Source organism: Rhinolophus hipposideros (assembly GCF_964194185.1).
Source record: "Rhinolophus hipposideros genome assembly, chromosome: 1".
In the NCBI taxonomy this organism is placed as follows: Eukaryota; Metazoa; Chordata; class Mammalia; order Chiroptera; family Rhinolophidae; genus Rhinolophus; species Rhinolophus hipposideros.
The window spans coordinates 29,018,470-29,043,127 of NC_138047.1; the positions used below are offsets into that span (position 1 = coordinate 29,018,470).

The 24,658-nt window shown below is 35.7% G+C and overlaps 1 pseudogene across 1 annotated transcript; it reads left to right on the forward strand.

Annotated features, from left to right (window-relative positions):
• The first annotated feature begins 551 nt into the window (after nucleotides 1-551).
• Nucleotides 552-22,526, forward strand: LOC308499082 (proteasome subunit alpha type-2-like; annotated as a pseudogene). Its single transcript has 2 exons — nucleotides 552-620; nucleotides 21,978-22,526. The product of its transcript is annotated as a proteasome subunit alpha type-2-like (transcript).
• Nucleotides 22,527-24,658: the final 2,132 nt, after the last annotated feature.

Here is a 24,658-nt window from a genome sequence, read left to right on the forward strand (position 1 = left end):
AGGGGTGAATTATTCTCAGGGTTTAGAGGGTAGGGGGGCAGAGAGGCATTGAGAAGGTAGTTTAGGTGGAATGAGGACCCAAGTTTGGCTGTAGCAGCAGGCAGTAAAAGTGTGAGGCCAATGAGTAGATGGGTGTGGCTGAAGCGAGAGGTTTTTGGAGGAACTAAAGAGAAATGGCCCCAGTGTAAAGGAAGGGTGGATTGGCACAGGGCATCCTATGGTGACCTGAGGCACTTGGATTTCATGGGACAGACAATGGAGAGCCTTGGCAGTGCTTAGAGGTAGATTTTCTGTGGAGGGGACACCTACATACGCCCATCTGAAGGATGCCCAGAGCATTGTTCCCTTCCTCCTACCTTTACCACCCCGAGCATCCCTCCTCCACCAGTTTGTCTAGTCTGGAAGGCTGGGCTTATGACTCTCTTGTCTGGTTTAAACATGTGCCTCCTTCCAGATGTAATCAACCCCTCCCCTGAGTACCCAGGTTTATAATGTGAAGGTTGCTGTGACAACAATATAGCAGAAATAGTCAATAAAATTTAAACCCAGCTATGCCAGAAAAAGCTTATGTTAAGGGTGTCCATAAATTAGCGGAAATTAGGGAGAAACCTCATGCTCAGGTCAGTCTTGGAAGGCAAGCAGGTGTTCCCATCTGACAAAATACAAAAGATCAGAGGCCAGGCTAGCACTCAGCATCTGGACATTTGTCAGGAATTTGGTGTCCTTGTTTATTCCCTTTCAAAGGTAAAAGTTGCTCTGTGATATTCCTCATGTAAAACCTTTTATAGCTTTCTCATTTCCATACTGCCTTACCCTTGTACACTCTCCCTCTCTCTCTTTATTAATCTGTCACCCTGCAGTTTTTCCTGAGATTAAATTCAGTCTTACTGACTTTCCAAAGCCCCTCCAATCTGTGCAGAGATCAGGGAAGGTAACTGGGCCTTCGAACTCCACCTCCCTGTCTGGTCTTTTTTTAGTAGAGGTGTAATTAAACCTCAAACCTAAAATTCAGAAAGAAAAAAATAATAATTCTAGCTACAGTTATCACTTTTCAAACTCTTTTCAAATCTTTTCTCTCTTCTTCTGTCATTTATTCATCAAAATATATGACTTGCTTTAAAAATTCTTTTGTCTGGGCTCTTTTCAGGAACTTTGGGGAGAGTTCTTGAATGAGTGAAAAATGGCACATCTAAATTCCAATTATTTCACCATGCTTGCCATGCAACTATAGGTGACCCATGGTTCTTTAGTAAAAGGGAAAGTGCAATTTATGAAGGTTGCTGAGGCTGTTTTAGTAGCTATTGAGGGGTAAATGCATGCCATAACTTTTAGCTATAATACTCACTAGTTTATCTGTATGGTTGTAATAAAACAACTCATACTAAATGGTTACCAACAGGTAACCATTATATGTTTAATTTCTGCTGATTTGAAAGAAAAGTGGCTTCAAGTGAGTTATATTTTATCTGAAACGTACCTAAAGATTTTATGTAAGTATTTTGGTCTCAGTTAATGCTCTGATAAGGCAAACATTATAAAATAGTCTAGTTTTATACCCCTCATATTTCCTTTGTGAGCCCTGCTTCCCAAATTTCAATGCTGAACCTCCTTTTCTGTGCCAAGTACTGTCATTCTGCCTAAATTCTTCTGGGCTAAAATAAGTGACTCTGATTATTTTAACAAATAGCTGAAAGCATCTTTTGAGCCAGGTGATCTGATAGGTCAATTCAGACAGAAGTCAGAATCTATAATAACTATATCTCTGAAAACTATTAGTATCCTAGAAATGATATGACAACAATAATAACACAAGAAACAAAGGAAGGAAGGAAGTTAAAATATTCATTAGATTAGTCATTGGAGCATTATTTTCAATAGGAAAAGATTGGAAACAACTCAAATATACACCAATGTAAGTAGAACTGGTTGAAAATTTTGACATCCACGTAATGGAGTACTATACAGCTATCAAAAGGAATGAGAAATATTTTTACATACTGTTATGAATTAATCTCCAAGATATTTTATTAAGGGAAACAAAGAAGGTTAAAAAACCTGTATATAGTATACTACCTTATAATCTTAAAAGAAATGATAAGACTACAGAGATATTTACTTGTGTGAATATATATAATATACATTATATATATACACACATACATATATATTTATATAACAAATACACATATTTATATATAATAAACCAAAACCTAACAAAAATTCACTCAAAGGGAACAGAATGGAGAATATAGAGAAGGTAGATGTCCCTGAATACACTTTGTTTTGTAACTGCAATTTAGAAACCATGTTTTTTTTATCAAATTATAAAACAAAGATAAATTTAATAAGCAATTATTAAAAAGAAAACCAAAATGAACACCAACATACTAAACATGTATGAAATTGGTGGCATAACCACACAGAAAAGAATTATTTCAAGTGGTTTTTAACATAATAATTTGTCTATACACCTCTATACAAATCTACCCTAAAGAAAAAAGAACAATAACAAACTGTTAACAAATCTTGAACCGTTTTTAGTAATCACACGGAATAATATTGGGAATATTATTAGGAATAATATTGGTGTTGCTAGTCTAAAGCTATTAAATACATATTAGCTGGTAAAGTAATTACATAATTTTCTTACTTTCATTAGGAACTTATCTCAGTGTAAGAGGAAAGGTGTACAAATATAAAATCATAAAAATTAAGTCAATACCCTGAAATCCTAAAATTTAATTGGCAACCTTGGTATAAACTCCTGAAGTATTTTCTCTTTGAAAAACAACAACAACATGTATACCCTAGTTCAGAGAAATAATGATCAATTCATGATTAATTAGTGCCCCTGATGGGCAGATTGTGGTCTCTAATACCACTTCTCTCATTTGAGAACTAGCATTTCTTAGATTAATGGCTGATTCCAGGGCTGGGGCAGGAAATATGTAAGATGTCACCCAAAGTTGTATCAAAAGGAACTTTGAGGCAGCTTGAAAAGAGTACCATGGGTAAAAGACAGGACAACATGAGTACTGATAAGAATAATAGACAGTAGTTTGGAATATACCAAAAGTGTAAATCAATGAGATTACAGTAATTGTAGTAAAATATTCTTTTAATGATGCTGGTGAAACAACTGATAATTATGGAAACTAGTAAATAAAGGAGAAAAATCAAGAACACTTGATTTATCCTGTTTCTAGATTTATCCTATTTCTAGATATATTTATCCTGTTTCTAGATTACCATATATTTGATAAGGGCAAGTTTCTCTCTGTAGAAGTATTCTACCTATTACAAGATGAAAGTGAAATCATGGAATTAGAATATAATTTTGCAACCCCAAATGAAGTAATGGATTCAGGTAATAATCATCGATGGCAGTTAACATTAAAACATGAGGCATAACCTGATATGATATGTATCGTGATGGAAATAACACCACCACTTATTCAGTATTTTTTCTAAAAAAATGGAAATTGAATTTGATCAAATATAGGGGACAGAAGAATACATTAAATTACACCATGTGGATGTAATCAGCAAAAAAAATTGAGAAACATTATAGGTGATAAGACCCAGCTTTTTCAATAAATAACATTTCAAGGAAAAATAAAGAGGAGAAGAGGGAAACATTACAGATATTAAAATGACTCAAGAAACATATCAATCATTTGTAATGTGCGGTTCTCAGTTAGGTTCTAATTTAAAAAACTGTGAAAAAAATTATTTGAGAAAATCAAGGAAATTTGAACAATAATGGGATATTTGATGATATTGAGGAATTAGTGTTCAATTTATTTTTGGTGTGATGACAGTGTGTTGTGTTTAAAAAAGACATCCTTTTGGAGCTCATACAGAAGTACAGAAGTCCTTACAGATAAAATCATATTGTCATATCCAGGATTTGCCCCAGACTCACCCAGTAGAGTGTCCCTGGATGGGGGAGGGGATGAGGTAGGTAGAGATGAAGAAGGCTGGCCATGAGTTAGGAAATGTGGGAGTTGCAAGATGCACGTGTGGGAGTTTTTATACTATTCGTTTTGCTTTTGTATATGTTTGAAATTTCTCATAGAAAAATGGTTAAAAAGAGTAGAACACAGAGAGGGAAACAATTTAACCCAGAGAACAGATAGTGGTAATTTCAGGCCCAGAGGGAAGAATGCTTTCCTGGGGCCCTCAGTTCATACCTAAGTGACCAAATGATCTGCCTTTGCCGGCATCTCCACTTAGGAAAGATGTCTTCGATGAATCTATTTCATTCTTCAATTCAGTATTACTCTCTGATTCTCTAAAAATTGGTGTCTGTGACTGCCTGCACAGCCCTGGGCTAACCCCATCTGCACTCTTAATCAGGTTTGCTGAACTGCCACGAGTCTCGAGGTCATTGATCCCTCTGGACTCTGCTCAGCGCTATTGATTCCTGCCTACTGCCCTGTGGTCTGTGACCTCCCCAACACCCCATGGCCTCTGTTTCCTGTCCCTCAAGGAGCACATTTATCTGTTCCTGTGTTTCCCTGCTGCAGGGAATGCAGTGTGATGCCTAATAAAATCTACCGAGCAACAATAGGTTCAAGGTTGGCTCTTCCTGCAGAGAAGTTAAGTCTTATCTGCTTTCAGCACCACTCTCCCTGTGGTACTTAGCCAGACTTGTTGAAGATTTTCAGAGCAATTGGTTTGCAAGCTGTCCCTGCTAACCTTGGCTCTAACCTCAGAGGTGACCTTTCTCCAGGCTGGATTATTTATGTGTATCCTGCAGCTCGGCTGGGGAAGTGTGTTTTGGCCCCCAAGCAAAGATTACTGTCTCCTGTTATGACCTCAGAATATTTCTCTGCACATGGCTCTCCACTGGGATACTTTGCTGAAGCTTGCTTACTTTTTGTTTTAGTTGCTTGAGATTATTTCATTGCTAAGGTGACAGGAGCATCTCTTTGGTGCTCAGTTGTACCTAGTAGATTGGTAAAGCACTGTGTGGTACAGACAATGAGTGTAATTTTCAAAGACGAGTTCCAGAAGCCTTAGGAGCAGTGGACAGTAGAGCTGGTCAAGGTAAAGAGGACAGAACATATTTTAGGATTTGGAATGAGTGCGACTTAGTGGTTAGGACCATGGCCATTGTCAGATCTGACCTGGGTTTAGATATCTGCTCTATCACAGTTGTGTGATTTTGAAAAATCAGCTAACCCTGCAAGTTTCAGTTTCCTTAACTTGAGTCTAGTACTTATCTCAGGGGAGTGTTGTAAAGAGTAAAAGAGGTATTATATGTATGCTTGCCACATAGTGACTGCTCATTACAGAGTAATTATTCATATATTATTTAAAAAACTTAATAACAATATATGGTCATAATTCTTACAGTGACAGCATCCAAAGTTTATATCACTTTATACATATATCTGTTATAACAGCTAATACTTTGTACTATAAATATTTTATTGAATATTTTCCCAGCCCTATACTAAAAGGCAGGCACTTCCTGTTATTTAATTTTTTTCTTCCTAGTATTTAGCACATGCTTTGGTACCCAATAAATACTCAATGTTTGTTAATTAAATGAATGGTTGTAAGTGTTATCAACAAGAGAAACTGCCTTTTTAAGTCATAAAACACAGCATGTATGTACACACTCTTGTACCTCCATATCCATAATAAAGATATTGAAAATCCCCAGACACTGGATTCATCATTACTTCTTTCGGAAGTGACTACAGAAGGAAACTTCAGGAGACTCCTGTAGGTCCTTGCTCCACCTTTTTACATTGGAAAGAGTAGAGTATGGAAAGACCTTCGCACCGTGCTCAGAGGAAAATGAGTTTCTATTTTATAAAATGAGCTTGCTGTTTTGTTTTCATATATATAAAGGCTACTGAACCACAGGAAGAAGGACATTGATTTTGTGGCTTTTCTGGTAGTGGGTGGGCTTCCAAAACTATATATTGGTCTATGATTTTCCTGGATTTCCTCAGATGCTTCTGACTTTTGCGTTTTGTTCTTCTGGGGAGTCAGAAATGGAGCACGTCATATGTGAGGAATGCCTGTGATGGAGTGGTCCTGGTCAGTGGAAAATCTTCCATTAGGCTTAGCAAATGAAGATGGGTGGCAAAGGCACCTTAATTAGGCTTTCTCTACAAAAGTATAACTCTTTGTTAAAATACTAATATAACCATCAATAATGTAATAATCAATTCTTAATTAATTAGAGTTGTATAGTTATTCACTAAGCGGGAAGGCACTATTTGAAGCACGGTTTAAAGAAATAAATCTACTCTTTCTTCTCAAATCTACAATTTTCTTAAGGCTCACTCATATTATTTCCCTAGGGATTTAGTTCCCAGTCCATACTGCTTTTCTTTGGTCAGAAGCCCTTTGCTGATTTCATCCAGTCACCTTGCATTAAGCACAGACTTCATTGCATTTTAAAGTGCTGTGAGGTGGATCTGGGTTTGAGTCAAATACTTATGCCTACTTTCTATAAAAAGGACAACAACAACAACAATAAGCAAAACACAAGAAACAACTCCGTAACCTTTATTTGCCTCAAACTTTATTTGCCTTATTGCCTCAATTTCTTCTTTTCCCCCTACAGGGATAATACCCTCAAATACTTTTAAATGATCTTTCTGGGAAAAATTTAATCTCTCACTGACATTTTTTCTACTGTGCATCTGTATCTTTAAATATATACACACACCCAACCACTACACAATAATAACAGAGAATATCAATCTTTTCTGGCATTTTAAAAAATGTTTAGTGTCCAGATTACTCTTTCAAGGAAGAAAGCCTCTCTGAAGGGTGCAGGACTATTTCCTACTGATGCAAAGCAGCAACTTGCTGGATGGAGACAGATTTTCCTGAAATTCAGAAGGTGATCTTCAATTGGTTCCAAATTCTTCTCTTCTGGAGGCCTTATTAGTTTAAGTCATTTCCATGTTTTCTAAAGAAACATTCCTGGTGTCTGTAAAATATACAATTTTAAAAGCAAATGAAAAACAAAAGTTCCCATATTTCTGTCTCCAAAGACAGAGAAATATTCTATACATCTGACCAACTCCACCACGGTAGCATTGATTCTAGTATTTTCCTAGGAGAATGAGAGAATGGGAGAACATGAACATAAATCATGTGATTTAGATACAAGCCTTATTGACAAGCCCAAGTGACGATTTCAAGGCACTGGAGGAGAAAGTCCAGGGGCAACATCTTGATTAAACATATTCAACTAAAGTCAGAGTTCTGTGTAAATATTATTATGTGTCACTACTGATTTTCTGCTTTAGCACCAAGGAAAATAAATTGCTATTGTGCCTGTCGTCCTACCTTGAATGGAATTCCCTTAGTGTAGGGAATACCAGAAGTCAGGCTGCCGTGCCCCTGAAAAATTGTGAGTAGATAAAGTTTATTCTTGCTACTGATCTACCTTCCCTCTCCTTATGTCCTGATTTCCTGTAGTCATTCCTCAGGCTCAATCCTATGTCCGATTCCCAAAGGTCTCCTTGCTGTCAGTTAATAATAGCTTGCTTTCAATGCTGTTATTCTTCTCCGAGTTTTTGCATTTTAATAGGGCCCCCAGGGATTAACATGCCTTCAGAACCAAAAGAGTGAATCTCTAATGGTGGAATTTTAGGTATTTGTGACAGGCATTGTGGGAGGTTTTATAGGGAGGGATCTCTCAGAAGGCAAACTCCCTGACAGCCTTCAACAACACTGACTTGGTGTGGTTGGCCCTACAGAGGAGTATGGGAATGTGAATTAACCAGCAATGAACTACTGAACTTTATTGAAAAGAAAACCTTCAACTTTGCTAATTATAACTTAACGTTTTAATCAGTTTTCCAATAAATGAATATGTGGTGACACTGGAGGCGCGTCCAGCTGGGAAAATGATGCACTATCTTAGGGAAAGTCTCCTGAGTGACGGTGCAATAGGAGATTGGAGAGTATTGGGGTGGAAATGCTTAGCAATCTGTGTTCTAGTTCTTATCCCCTTACTTAGGGCAGCAATCACAATGACACGGAATAGAATCTCATACAGGCCTGAAATGATAATAAACCTCACACTGCACTGTTGTTCCCATATACATATCGTATGTGGAAAAAAAAAGAAAAGAAGCCAGGATATTCTCACCATTGTCCAGCACGAGAGAGTGTTAGATTGAGGCATTTTATCTGGCCCTCTCTATCACTCTTTTGTTTTTTTTTTTTTGCTCCCTCTGCTAAGTAAACAGTGGAGCTTCATCCATTATTCAGCTATCAGAGACTGTCAGGATTTTCTGGCTGTGGAACTTGGGAGTTCTTACATTTCTTTAAAAATGTGGAAAAATGTACTTGAAAATTGCGGGAAAGGGAAACGGAGAGAGATACCAACTCCTACAATATAATTAATCCTTGGGAGCATCTTCCCCAGAGGCCTAACTTGAGTTTTTCTTTAGTAATGGAAATTTAGTTTTATTTCATTTGTTTGGTTGTCATTATTCATACTTAACTACCTGTGGCAAGTACTACGGAGGAGAGAGACTATTGTAAACAGGTTTGGGGCACAAAGGAAGGAAGGAGTTTAAAACTGTGCCCCGTGAGAAAAAGCACAGAGCAGCTGTGCACAGCTCTACCACAGAGCTGTGAACAACTGCCCTCCCCACCAACCAAACATTACAAATCCTACTTTTATAGCTCTTGGAAAGCTATCTGCAATGTTTTCCATGTTGAATGATGCAGTTGGGAGTCTTCCTTTGGAGAAATTTTCCAGGTCAAAAGTTGCAGGCATAATAATATTGAAAGCAATGTAAAATCTTGTGCATGTTAAACCATATTTTATTGCTTTCATCTTTGTGATCAGGGATGGTGACCTCTGCACTTGGTAGTGGAGAACAACTGTACAAGGAGGGGATTGAAATGCAAAAGGAATGAGATGAGTTCAGGAGCACCCCGGACATTTAAAATGGGCCCTAGTCTCCACTTCTGGGTGATGGTTTCTACAGGCATGTGAGAAATCACAGAGCCTCAACTGTGTCTGTTGCCACTTTGCCATGGTAGGGTGCAAGAGGCTCTGGACATAGTTTACATGGTTTAAATTCAGCAATTTTATTTGGTGTGCCTTCTAGAGTTGATATCTGCAAGCAGGGAATTCACTGCACCCTCACATTTTGTGATAGGTTTTTTTTTTTTTTGATAAATTGCAAAATACTGTTGAACCATAAAGTATTAGAATGATGAAAAAGTTATTGTGGTGAATTTAACAATCTGCATCAATCAGTCTGCATATATAGTGCCAAAAATATGTATAAACATTTTAAGAAATGTTATCTGTGCTCAAGCAGTAGTTCCCCATAATCGGAAGTGTCTGGACGCTGATGGTAACCACTTTGAGCACCTCTTGTAATTGCAGAAGTCAAACGTGTATTGTATTCATCTTTTGTTATTAGTATATATTATGTATTACAATTAATACACTCTTTTTCTTTTATTAAACTGTGTATACTTTTTTTGGCACCCCCGTGGGTGTATACACACACACACACTGAATATCACTGTGGTCATCTACGAAGTGCTTCCCTTGAAAAGCTATGCACCAATGCCAGCACCTAGTCCACCCTTCAAAGCAATTTTGGAACTCTTTTTCTGGAATGGCCATCAGAGCTATCGTTGTATTACCCTTGATGTCCTGAATGTCATCAAAATGTCTTTCTTTCAATATTTCCTTTATCTTTGGGTAAAGAAAGAAGTCATTAGGGGCCAGATCAGGTGAGTAGGGAGGGTGTTCCAATACAGTTATTTGTTTACTGGCTAAAAACTCCCTCACAGACAGTGCCATGTGAGCTGGTGCATTGTCGTGATGCAAGAGCCATGAATTGTTGGCGAAAAGTTCAGGTCGTCTAACTTTTTCATGCAGCCTTTTCAGCACTTCCAAATAGTAAACTTGGTTACCTGTTTGTCTAGTTGGTACAAATTCATAATGAATAATCCCTGTGATATCAAAAAAGGTTAGCAACATTGTTGCAACAAGTTCGTTAACTTAATTGTCAGACCTGGTGTGCATGTGGGTATTTAATTTTTAATTTTAATTTTTCAGTTACAGTTGACAGTCAATATTATATTAGTTTCAGGTATACAGCACAGTGGTTAGACATTTATATAATTTATGCAGCGACCACCATCCCCCATTAGTCTAATACCCACCTGGCACTGTACATAGTTGTTGCAACATTATTGACTGTATTCTTTAAAAAAAGTTTTGCATTAGTATCAGGGGTACAAGACAACATAGTGGTTAGACATTTATATACCTCACAAAGTAATAACCCCAGTAAGTCTATTACCCTTCTGACACTGTACATAGTTATTAGAATATTATTGACTGTTGTGTAAGGCTTGCGGCGAGATAATGAAGCTAAGAGAGTCAGACGGGTTGAGAAAGGTGAGTGCTTTATTCTGCGCCCCCGAGCGAGGTTCACCAGTCCGCAGACGGAGCGGTGAAGTCGTGCCCAGGGCAGAGCGAGGGAGGCATAGATGAGATTTTTGGGGTGGGGGTTGGCTGAGTGAGGTGGCAGATGAGCGGTTCCCCCCCACCCAGCGCAGATCAGGTGCCAGCGACTGCATCCAGAGTTGTTTATCTCACCAGTGGTCTGCTGCCTTTTCGGGGGAAACGCCAGGGGCCCCAGTTTCTATCATGCTAGGAGGGGTCTGACTTGGCAGAAGGGTATGACTTGGCTCCTGGCCGCTTGACCATGCCCGTAGCTGACCGAACATATTGACTATATTCTCGGTGCTGTACCACACATCCCCATGACTATTTTGTAACTACCAATTTGTACTTAATCACTTCACCTTTTTCACCCAGGCTTCCAACCCTTCTCCCATCTAGCAACCATTAGTTTGATCTTTGTATCATTTTCTATTTTGATTGTTCATTTATTTTGTTTTTTAGCTTCCACATGTAAGTGAGATCATATGGTAGTTTCTTTCTCAGTGTGACTTATTTACTTAGCATAATACTCTCTAGGTCCATCCATGTTGTCGCAAATAGTAAGATTCTATTCTTTTATTAATGGCCGATATGGAATACAACATTCCAGTGTACCACCTCTTCTTCTTCTTTTTTTTTTTTTTAATATATTTTATTTATTTTTTTGTTTTTTGTTGAGAGCCCACTGGCCCATGTGGGAATCGAACCCGCAGCCTTCGGAGTTGGGAGCACGGAGCTCTAACCCCCTGCGCCACCGGGCCAGCCCCACCACCTCTTCTTTATCCAACCATCTATTGATAGCCACTTCGGTTGCTTCCACAACTTGGCTATTGTAAATAGTGCTGCAATAAACGTAAGGGTGTATATATTTTTTCTAATTAGTGTTTTGTATTTTTTCAGATAAATACCCAGAAGTGGAATTGGTAGGTCATAATTTAATTTTTTGAGAAAACGCCAAACACTTTTGTATAGTGGCCACACCAATTTGCAATCCCACCAACAGTGCACAAGCGTTCTCTTTTCTCCACATCCTCACCAACAATTGTTGTTTGTTGATTTATCGATGCTAGCCATTCTGACAGGTGTATGGTTTTAATTTGCATTTGTCTGATGATTAGTGAAATTGAGTACCTTTTCACATGTTTATTGCCCGTGTGTATGTCCTTTTTGGAGAAATATCTATTCAGGTCCTCTACCCATTTTTTAATTGGATTGTTAGTTTTTTTGGTATTGAGTTGTATGAGTTCTTTTTGTAAATTTTGGATATTAACCCCTTATTGGGTATTTCATTGGTTAATATCTTTTCCCACTCAGTAGACCCTTTATTTTGTTTTGTTGGTGGGTTCCTTTGCTGTGCAAAAACTTTTTAGTTTGATGTAGTCCCATTTGTTCATTTTTTTTTCTTTTGTTTCCCTTACCCAAGGAGATAAGGGAAATGACTAAGAGCAATGTCAGAGACTTTACTGCCTATGTTTTCTTCTAGGAGTGTTATGGTTTTGTATCTTACATTTAAGTCTTTAATCCATTTTGAGTTTATTCTTGTATATGGAGTAAGAAAGTGGTCTAGTTTCAATATTTTTGCATGTATCTGTCCAGTTTTCCCAACAGCTTTTACTGAATAGACTGTCTCTACCCCATTGTATATTCTTGCCTTTTTTGTCACAAATTAATTGACCATATAGGCATGGGTTTATTTCTGTTCCATTGGTCTATGTGTCTGTTTTTATGACAGTACCATGCTATTTTGATTACTATAGCCTTATAGTATAGTTTCATATGAGGTAGCATTATACCTCCAACTTTGTTCTTCATTCTCAAGTTTGTTTGGGCTATTCGAGCTCTTTTGTGGTTCCATATAAATTTTAAAATTATTTGTTCTAGTTCTGTGAAAAGTGCCATTGGTATTTTGATAGAGCTTGCATTGAATCTATAGATTGCTTTGGGTAGTGTGGCTATTTTAATGACATTAATTCTTCCTATCCATGAACACAGTATATGCTTCCATTTATTTGTATCTTCTTTGATTTCTTTCTTCAGTGTCTTATAATTTTCTGAGTACAGGTCTTTTACTTCCTTGGTTAAATTTATTCTTATGTTTTTTGTTTTGATACAATTATAAAAGTTTATTTTCTTAATTTCTCTTTCTAATAGTTCATTATTATTATATAAAAATGCAACAGATTTCTGAATATGAATTTAGTATCCTGCTACAGTTTTTTTTGTGTGTGGAATCTTTTAGGTTATCTTTATACATAGCATCATGTCATCTGCAAATAATGACAGATTTCATGACTTGTTTGCTTTTTTCAAATAAAGTGATTACTGTTAAAGTAGTGCATTAGTAAACGATATAATCATAATTTAAAAAAACATTGAAAAATTTTCTCACGGTAGATTGTAGGTGCTTATGTAGTAATGATGATAATAATGATAGCTCACACTCAGGAAGCACTTGGCATATGTAGGGAAAAATGTTGAAAGGAGTAATCTAGTTAGAGAGATCCATAGTTTGTGAACAACCATACCTCTTGGTCAATAACATTATCTCAAAGGGAAGAGTCTCAGGGGAAAGTTACAGAGTTACATATATTGAAATACATGTTTCAATGTTTTTTGTCAGTGACTGTGTGAAGACCAAGAAGACATCTGTGCAAATCCAGGTGAATTTATGATTGATGAAATGATTAAGATTTAACAGAATCCACTAAAAACAAACATCTGAGCACTCACAATTCAGATGCAAGTGGGTGGGTATATAAAGATAAACATATTGTGGATTCTTACAGTTTGACAGGGAGAAAAAGACAGAAACAACTAAAACAAGATTAATAAATAACACAGATTTTAAGCCTGAATTTTAATCCCTCATCTAACACTAAATTGTGTAATTTTGGGCAAGGTAGACTTACTTTCTAAAAGTCTTGATGTTTTTATCTATCAACTGAAATAGTAGTACCTATTCCACAGTTCTCTGTGAGGATTTAATAGCATAGTGCATGTCAAATACTCGGCCTAATAGTACCCAATACATTTGAGCCACTATTATTGTTACTATCATCATGTTATTTATTATTTGAGAATTATATGGGTTAAAAGGGTCAGAAGGTACGAACTTGCTGTTATAAAATAAATAAGTCAGGGAGATATAAATTATAACATGGTGACTGTAGATAATAATCCCGTATCACATATTTGAAAGTTGCTGAGAGTAGATCTTAAAAGTTCTCATCACAAGAAAACATTTGTAACTATGTATGCCCATAGATATTAACAAGACTTATGGTGGTGATCATTTGGCAATATGTACAAATATTGAATCATTATGTTGTACAGCTGAAACTAATATAATATTTGTCAATTATACCTCAATAAAAAGAATATTGTAATAATATATAATGTAATTACATAAATTATATATAACTACTATATAATTGGCTATAATTATATAATATAATTATTAATTATATTAATTAACAAATAATTAATATATATTATATATAAATTATTATATATAACTACTATATAATTTATATATAACTATTACATAAATTATATATAACTACTATATAATTGGCTATAATTATATAATATATTTTATATTATACTATAAATATATAAACATATATAATATCTAAATACATATAAATACTATGGTAGAGATAGTGTTTTGTAGGTAACTGTAAATTTAACGGAGATAATGATGAACTTTAACATTTAGTTAAAATAATCAATTGTGCAAGTGAGGAATGAGGAAGTTTGGTTTAACAAACATTCATTTGAAATAGAGTTGCAAGTTTTTGCTAACAATAAAGCTTTATTTAACCAATAGTGTCAATTAGTTACTAAAGAAAATCATGACTGACTTGATAAAAGTATACTGCTCAGGTCAAATAAGTTAAAAGTCCTTTAGCAGTCTGAAACAGACCATTATCTGAAGGCCTGTGTTTAGTTCTGGGTAGCAGATTCTGAGATGGATTGATTAGATATACCTCTATAGAGTTTTGAGAAAGATGATGAAGGATAAGGATCTAGGGCATAAAGGAAGATTTGGAAAGGACAGGTGAACAGCCTTAAATAGGTGTCAGGTATCTCAATGATAACACACATGGGATTTTAATTTATAGAAGTGCCAAGTGATAACATAGAGAGGCTACTGTCATTGAAAGAAGATTTTCATTACTTATAGTTTCCAAGAGGAGGGGCATAGCATGCCATGCAGGGCCACATGAGAAAGCACCAGTGTTGGTCAGGAGGCAGAACGGAATGAAGGGAAAGCAGGCCACAAACTTTATTGTACTTCCCATGGGAAAGACAAGGCAGGGCAAGGGAAACAGTTGGGGATTAGCTGGTTTGAACAATCCCAGCAGGCTTTGGGGCATAGGGGCTGTCCCAAATTGTCTAGTAGTTGGCCCTAGGCTGGTTTAGGTCAGGGGAAATATTGGCTTGGTGTGTGAAAGTTAGATGAGGAGATGGTTGGGGGTATGGACTTGAGATCAGTTGTTTTATATACAAAAAGCATGTTCACCGGTGAGTTTTTAAAATCATCTTAGGAATTAGCTAGCCCTGGGAGGGGCAGTCTATCTATCTCCAGCCAGCTAGTCCATACCTCCCCAAGATGTCAAAACATCATAAAATAGAGAAAATAAACAAAATATGGTTAATACATCAGGGTATAAGCTGCACTTCAGAGGAACAATTAGGAACCACAGGGAGAAGTTTTGTGGAGGCAGATTTTAGGGAAGAAAAATCTTTCTATGAAATAGTCATCTAAAAGTGGAACAAATGTCTTTGTCAGTCAGGGAATGCCTGAATCCAGATATATTGTGAGATAGAATAACCAGGTCATTCATGTTTTAGGTGGGATTTCTTCAATGACTAGGAAGTTGAAATAAGGTCCCACTTTTAGATGCCATCATGCTATCGTTAATTACATGTCTTGTCTATGAAGGAAATTGTATGAAAATTGTTTCACTTTGTGTTCTACTCCTTAACTTCTCAGGGATAGACGAATTTCAAAAGATTAAAATTCAGCCATGAAAATAAATGGCATTTCAATTTTACATAGTTTTAATAACTGGGGTTCTGATGGGGGGACTTGGAAGCAGGCCATTGGAAAAAGAACCCCTACTTTAGTGCCAGTTAAGTGGAAGCCAAGTGGCCAGACGCTTTAGTGAAAAACAGTGGACTGACCTTGAGTTCTCTTGAGAAACGAGGGATTATAAGATTTGTATTGGCAAAGTCTTTCTATGAAGTCATTTTTCCACTAGAAAGTTCTTGAGCCCTTGCTTAGCCCTGTCCACTGGGGACTTCACTGCATGTCAGGACCATCTTTTTGAACCAGCTTTTTTTTATTAGTTATCATTTTAATGTGGGAAACGATTAAATAGGAAACGATTCTGATGGATAGTAAGATTCTGTTTCCTCTCCCTTAAGATGAGAGGGTTGTAGTAGAATGATCTTTAAGTTTCCTTCTGATTCTAAAATTCTTTGATTCCAAGATGATGTTCTTTGTGGTATTCTAAAAATTCTAGTCCCTTGATGGACTCAAGTCACACGAATGACACTTTGTTGCTGACACTTTGTTGCTGGTGTGTCTATCCAGCATTGTTTTAGGTACTTTCCTGTGTTACAAGGTAGGTAGCATTTCTTTTATTTATAGCCAAAGAAGATGAGACTCAGGCAGATTAGTAACATCTTCAAAATCCACAGCTATCAAGGGGGAAGTCAGCAGAAACTATGTTTGCCTGTGTTAACTCTTCCTGTCTTACTGCATAGCTTTCAGTGAATGATACCGGAATGCCATTCTTTGTTTGACAGTCAAGACATTGTCTTCTGGCTTGGAAGTATTGATCCTTGTATCTGATATCTGAGAATTAAAGGTGGGGACTATGGTCCCTTTGTCTCCTTCCCAAATAAAGAGGGTTTTGTTGTTGTTGTTGTTTGTTTTGTTGTTGTTTTCTTGATGGGAACATTAAAGGGAGAAAGCAAAAAGCACAGAAGGTATATTTGAAAAATCATGGAAGTACTCATATTTTTCTTCTATTTAATTGTGTTTTTTTTTCTCCACAAGTTTAATGCCATTTTTTGGTTTGTTTGTTTTCTCTAATTCTACTTAATGCAAGAAGAAAATTCACTTTTACTTCTAAAATTCTGTTTTGATGTGCAAGGACAGGCGCCACCCTGCTTTTAAAATTCATCGGAGCTCAGGATGCCTTTCAAATTGGGCATTTTATGGCTATGAAATTTGTTTGAAAATCCTGGACATGCAGGACTCAGGACATTTGGACTCTTATCCAATGCTAGGAAATAGGCTTATTCTATTTGCATGGCTTCTAAATATTTGTAGTAATTATATGAAATTAGGTTTCCCTCTCAGATATGAGTTGCTGTATCTCCATTTTAATCAACCATATGGTCCCCATAACTGAAAATGTGTCATTTAATGTGTTATTACCATGAGAATCTCCAAATCCACCTATTTTAAAGTGAACAAACCAACTACATGGGGTATAGTTCTTTGTAAAGCACAAAAAAACTGGGAATGGGAGGCTCTTTCAATGTTATGAATTTGTGATGTTTATGCTCAAAAATCTGTTGGGACTTTGAATTGTTTGGATATTAGATACTAAATCACTGTGCTAAATAATTTGTGCAATGATGTGCTCAAAATGAAAACTTGGAGAGAGAAAACAGATAAATTGTTCTAGAACCTGGAGAATTCAGTACGTAGATCTGCTTTTACTTTGTATGACTTTATTTTCAAACATTTTCATGAAAGTTTTTCACATCCAGTTTCCACTATATATTTGTGCACATAAACTTTGAAGTGTGTATGTGTGGCATATGGTATGTTGTGTGTGTGCATTTGTGTGTGTGTGTGTGTGTGTGTGTGTGTGTGTATGTGATACAGTTTTTGGGGGACCAGGGTGGTACAGGTGAGACAGAAAGTGGTTAGGTCTATAGGCTTTAAAGCTAGATAAGTTTTGGGTAGGAATACCTCATTTTTATCAACTGCAAGATGGAGTGATAAATTTACCTATTTCATAGGGTCTCATAAGAATTAAGTAAGATAATTAATGCATGTAAAATACTTTGTATAATGCCTGGCACATAGCAAACACACATGCTCCCATAATTAAATGAAAAGTTAGGCACTCTTCTTTATCAATCTTCATCATCATCACCGTCATTTTCATTATCATAATCATCACCTCTGTCATCTTATTTCAAAATACAGAAAAACTTTGCAGCTCTTCAGGAATAGCTATTTTTAAAAAAACAAACATTTTCTTTTAGAGAGGTAGGTATTAACTGCATTAGCAAAAAAATTAAGTGTGAATGTGAGCGTGAGTATTAGTGTATGAGAGAGTGTGTGTGTGTGTGTGTGTGTGTGTGTGTGTGTGTGTGTGTGTTAGTAGAGCCAAATGTTGAAAGCTGTACTTGGTCTTTTTAGACTTCATTTAAATTAATTGCTTCATTCACTGCACTAATGCCTGGTATTAACGTAGAATAATTCCTTTCTCCCTTTTAAATATATGGATACACTGTTGAATGTGTTGTTACAGTGAATGTTAAAATAATGCCTAATACACAAGGGGCCAATTTGGCAAGAACCCTTAATCATGACTTTCTGCAATGGGGTCCCTGTTGGAAATACATAATTGAAGTTCAGTAATTGCAGATAACTGAACACCAGACAACCTGAGCACAGGCCAATACAAACCAGTCCCGAGCTCTTTTCAATATAGGTTTTAAAAAATTGAAGTCATCTTGGGTATAATCTTGCTTTGTCGTTTTCTCTCCTCTTCCACTTCTCTTGACCTCACCATCCCCAAGCAGCAATTCCTGATGGCCAGAATGCCATCGCTGCTTTCTCCCCACTGGTTAGAACTAATATTCAATAACCAGTGTCAGGAGGGCATCTGTTAGAGGGCGGGTTGCAACAAAAAATCTCACACATTCTTCTTTTAAAAAACACACAAAGTTATAATCATATGATTCATTTCTCTATACTTTTTGTGATAATTAAAAAATGTGAAATGTGAGGTCTGTAAAGTAGCAAAATATTAAGCACTATATATACATTTGCCTATGGTATATATCCGAGAAATGTTGCTGTATGAACACTTCATCTGATAAACTTAAAACAAATACAAGGTCAAAACGTGTTCTGACACTAAAGTTCTAATTGGTAACTTGGTATAGTGGCAATAGCTTGGGGTTCAATCATTGGAGATCTGGATTCTAGGATTGGTTCTACCAATGGCTGAGTGATTAGTTGTCAACTTCTCGGGAGCCTCAATTTCCCAGTTTCCTCATTTTAAATATCAATGTTTGGTCACTAGATAATCTCTATAGCTCTTTAAAAACACTGTGTCATTCCTGTGGTATTTTTTAAGTGTTTATAATTTTATATAGATATGGTACTTAGTTTGTGGTCCCTTCCTCTCTTTCTTCCTTCCTCCTCACCTCCTTCCCTCCCCTCTTTCCTCATCCTCCATTTACTTTCTTCCAATGCATCAATTGAATATATACTATGTGTCTGTCAAGCCTTGTGCTAGACTAAGTGGTAAATAGAACATACTTTTTCTTTGCTCTCATGGAATTTACAGAGCAGACATTTAAAAATTATATAAATAAAACAATTTTATGTTTATAAAGGCAATGAAAAAGAAGTTCACAGTGTGTCATAAATTGTAACAGGGGGCCTAACTTGTTCTATGGTGGATAGGTAAGAAAAATGATTCTGGCAAGATGACATCTGAGCTTGACAATAGGAGAAGAGTTAGCTAAGTGAAGTGGGGTAGGATGGGAGGCTAATGTTCTTATTAGAGGGAACATCATGTATTATATGAAGCCCTTAAGGCAGGAAGTAAGAGCCAATGGGAAATTGAAAGAGCACGGAAAGAAAAGAGCCAGGAGAGAGCAGCCAATATAGGTCAAGCCAGGGATTTTTATATTTATTCTAAGAGTGGTAAACAGCAGTGAATGATCTTCGAAATGTTTGTGTTAAAATATAGTATTTCAAACATACCAAAAGTCATACAATGTAATAAACAAATATCTCTGTATTGACCACCCAGTTTTATATTTGAAAATTTTGCCATAATTTCCTCTATATTACTCTAAAGTAATATAGTACCACAGATTCATGTGATGCTTTTGTGTACTTTTCTGATTATACACTCTCTCTCTTCCCAGACATAGTCATCTCTAGAATTTGTACCCACTACTCAGATTCAGGCTTTTGTACTCCTAAAATAAAACTTTATGGAGCCATAAATAATATATAATTTTGTAAGATTTAAAAATTTATGTAATTAATATTATACCCTGTGGTTTAGAGCTTGCTTTTTTTTTTTTTTTTTTTTTTTTTTTTTTACAGAACATTATTTTTAAGATTTATACATTTTGGCATACAAGGTTATTTTTAACTGCTATATAATATTTTTAGTGTGTGACTGTACCATTAATATGCCTCCAGTTATTTATACATCTTCCCATTAATAGATATTTAGGAATTATTCTAATTTTTAGCTGATATATGAATAGACAGTGCTGCTAAGAGCAGTCTTGTACACGGCTCATTGGGTAAATAAGCAAGAGTTTCTCCAAGAAATATTCTTAGAAGTAGAATTATTAGATTGAATGGTATGTATAACTTCTAATCAATGACTTTCCATTGTCTGTTTGTCGATCTCATAATATATACTACAGTTTAATAACAAGTCTTGGTATTTTATATGGCAAGTCCTTGTTCTAATTCTTTAAATTTGTCTTCCATACGAACTAAAGAATCAGCTTGTCAATGATTTTTCCTTTTCCTGTCCTTTGCCCATGTTCCTTATTGTGTTGTGTGTCTTTTCGTAATTGAGCTTTTGGAACACACTAATTCTAATCCTTTGTAGGTTGTATGCGTAGTAAATAATTCCACAATTCAGTGATTTATCTTATTTATTGACTTGTTCACTCTGTTCATAATATTTTTTTTGACTTTTTGACTTTTTATTTTTCAATTACAGTTGACATACAATATTATATTAGTTTCAAGTGAACAACATAGTAATTAGACATTTATATTCCTCACAAAATGATAATCACAATGTCTATTACCCATCTGACACTGTTCGTAGTTGTTACACTATTACTGAATATATTTTCTATGTTGTACTTTATATTCTCATAACTATTTTGTAACTACCAATTTCTATTTCTTTTTTCTTTTTTTATTAGTTTCAGGTGCACAAGACAAGGTAATACTTAGACGTTCATCATTTATATCCCTCACACTGTGGAACCCCTCCCCATCCCCCAATCCACTATCCCTCCGACATTGCACCGAGCCATCACATTATATATATAAAATTATAGTTGGCATTCACCATTGTTCAGTTTCAGGTGTATAGTACATTGATCAAGCATCTACCTCTTCCCTGAGGTGGTCTCCCAAATGGGACACGTGTCCATCAGATACCCTAAAAAATCTTTACAACATTATTGATTACGTTCCCGAAATTATTTTTCAAAAACCCTGAGGCCATTTTGTGGTTACCGACTGTTTTCTAATCCCCTCACCTTTTCCCTTATCCCCTCCCCCCATCTAACAACCCTCACTTTTTCCTCTTTGTCCCCTGAACTGTTTCTGATTAGTTCATTCACTTATTCTTTTCTTTAGATTCCGCATATAAGTGAGATCATATGGTACTTGTCTTTCTCTTTCTGGCTTATTTCGCTTAACATAATATTCTCTAGATCCATCCATGTTGTTGCAAATGGTAAGATTTCTTTTTTCTTTATGGCTGCGTAATACTCCATTGTAGAAATGTACTACAGTTTCTTAATTCAGTCATCTACCGATGGGCATTTCGGTTGTTTCCATGTCTTGGCTATTGTGTATAGTGCTGCAATAAACATAGGAGTGCATACAGATTTTTGAATTGGAGTTTTGGATTTCTCCGGATACCTAGGAGTGGAATTACTGGATCATAGGGTAGTTCCATTTTCAGATTTTTGAGATACCTCCATACTATTTTCCATAGAGGCTGCACAAATCTGCAATACCACCAACAGTGCACAAGCGTTCCCTTTTCTCCACATCCGCGCCAGCACTTGTTGTTTGTTGATTTATTGATGATAGCCATTTTGACTGGGGTGAGGTGGTATCTCATTGTGGTTTTTATTTGCATTTCTCTGATGGTTAGTGAGGTTGAGCATTTCTTCATATGTCTGTTTGCCATCTGTATGTCCTTTTTAGAAAAATGTCTCTTCATGTCCTCTGCCTATTTTTTAATTGGGTTGTTTGTTTTTTTGGAGTTGAGTTGAGTGAGTTTTTTATAGATTTGTGATATTAACCCCTTATCAGATATATCATTGGCAAATATCTGTTCCCATTCAGTAGGATCCCTTTTTGTTTTATTGATGGTTTCCTTTGCTGTGAAAAAACTTTTTAGTTTGATGTAATCCCACGTGTTTATTTTTTCTCTTACTTCCCTCGCGCGAGGGGATATATCAGCAATACTATCTTGTTTACCAAGAGCCCATTCCCACAGCTCAGCTGGTACAGAGAGTAGCTTCGGTGATGCAAGAATATACCCAGTCAGGTGGTGTTCGTCCATTTGGAGTTTCTTTACTAATTTGTGGTTGGAATGAGGGACGCCCATATTTATTTCAGTCAGATCCATCTGGAGCTTACTTTGCCTGGAAAGCCACAGCAATGGGAAAGAACTATGTAAATGGGAAAACTTTCCTTGAGAAAAGATACAACGAAGATCTAGAACTTGAAGATGCCATTCATACAGCCATATTAACCCTGAAGGAAAGCTTCGAAGGGCAAATGACAGAAGATAACATAGAAGTTGGAATCTGCAATGAAGCTGGATTTAGGAGGCTAACTCCAACTGAAGTTAAGGATTACTTGGCTGCCATTGCATGATAATGAAGTGACTGAAAAGTCTGGAATTTCAGATAATCTGTATACCTAAACATGTTTAAAGTTTGTTTTGTTTTGCAGACGTTTGCATACTACTTATTTCTACATGGTTTAATGGATCGATGTTTTTAAAATGACAAATCATAATAAACCGTTAAATCCAAAAAAAAAAAAAAAAAAAAAAAATCTTACTCCGGGTAATGTCTGTGAAGTTTCTTCCTATATTTTCTTCTAGACATTTTATGGTTTCAGATCTTACATTTAAGTCTTTAAGCCATTTTGAATTTATTTTTGTATATGGTGTAAGAAGGTGGTCCAACTTCATTTTCTTGCATGTTTCCCAGCACCATTTACTGAACAGACTGTCTTTACCCCATCGTACATTCTTGCTTCCATTGTTGTAGATAAAATGGGCATATAAGCATGGATTTATTTCTGGACTCTCTATTCTGTTCCATTGATCTATGTGTCTATTTCATAATATTTTTTTGATATACAGTAAGTGTTAACTTTTAATCTAATTTAAATGTTCATATTTTCATTTATGGTTTGTACTTTTCATTGTCCAATTTAAGAAATAATTCCCAAGATGATATAAATAATCTTCCCATATTGTTTTCTAAATTTTAAGAAATCTGACCCTTCACATTTAGATCTTCAATCCAATTGGAATTTCTTTTTGTATGTGGATATAATTTCACTGTATTTCTTTATGAATACTCCATTGTTCTAGCACTAGCTGAGTTTTTCATCCATTTGCTTACTGATTTATATTGTCACCTTTACCACATATCTAGTTTTCATATATGTGTGGTTCTCTTTCCTCACTCTCTGTTTTGTTTTATTGGCCTACTTGTATATCTCACTGCTATACAATATGTAATATAACTATAAAATGTCTTGGTATCATATTGGTAAATCATTTTTTTAATTCTCTAAATTTCTTTTCCATATAAATTTAAGGATCAGCTTGTCAATAAAAAACCCTCTTGGACTTTTAATCAAAATTGCTTTGAATTTATAGACTAATTTTTGAAGAACTGATTTTTTTTACTCTATTGATTCTTTCCATCCATAAATATGGTTGCCTGTCAACAAACTCTTTGTATATCCATTAATTATTTTCATAAAGTTCTTACACATTTTGTTAGATTAATACCAGGTACTTATAATTTTGATAGGAATTTTTTAAATTATATTTTCTATTTTATTTTAAGTAGCAATTACAGGTATATAATAAAACATGTTGATCTTATACCCAGGAATTTATTGTACTCTTTTATAACTTCAAACACTTTGTCAGCTTTTAAAATTTTTTTCCACCCCTGGTAATAGCCAGATAAGCTCCTATCAGCCTCCTACGTATAATAACTATATGCATTTAACAAACAAAGAAAAGGTAAAGAAAAAATAAAAGAAAACAGAAAATAAAAGCAACACTTGAAGGCATTGAAAGGCAAACCAGAGGACTATTGAGGAAGGGAATTAACACTCAGAAGAAGGCAATGAACCCCGAGGAATGTCCCATTTTTAGGAAAACTGAGGAAGTTCTATTACGAGAGCCAGCTAAAATACTGAGAGAAAGCCTATGGTATTTCTGGAATGTAGAACCAGAGGACAAATTAGACAACTACAGTCTCTGGAAAGTGAGGGAGGAATCTCAGATAGGAGATAGCCCAAAAGAGAATCCTCAAATTCTATGTAAAAACTCTGTCCAAATTTTGGCTGAGTCTTGAGTCAAATGTATATGAGGCAGACTCTGAGAAGCTCAGTTAAAGATAAAAGAAGTACACTGAGATTTGAGCTGCCATGTAAAACAGAGTTTTCGATTTCAGTTCAACCATGTTAATTGCCTTGTAAACAAATAAAAACAGTTTACACTCTTTGGAGGACTGTAACAGAATCCAGAGTATTCATTACATGATATTCATAGATGTCCAGTCTACAATTAATATTACTCAAGTTTCAAAGACATAGGGAAATGGACCCATTCTCTAGAGAAAGAAAATTAACAAAAACCAGTCCCCAGATGTTGGAATTATTAGGTAAGGCTTATAAAGCAGCAATTATAACAATGTTCAGTGATGTAAAAGAAAATATGCTCATAAGGGACAAAAAGAGAAAAATCTCAGCTGAAGAGTAAAAACTATGAAATATGGTAATTCTAGAACACAGAAATAAAATATATGAAATAAAAAAGTTCATTGGATAGGCTTTACATTGAATTCAGATGACAGAGGAAGTTATAGTTAGCTTAAAATTTA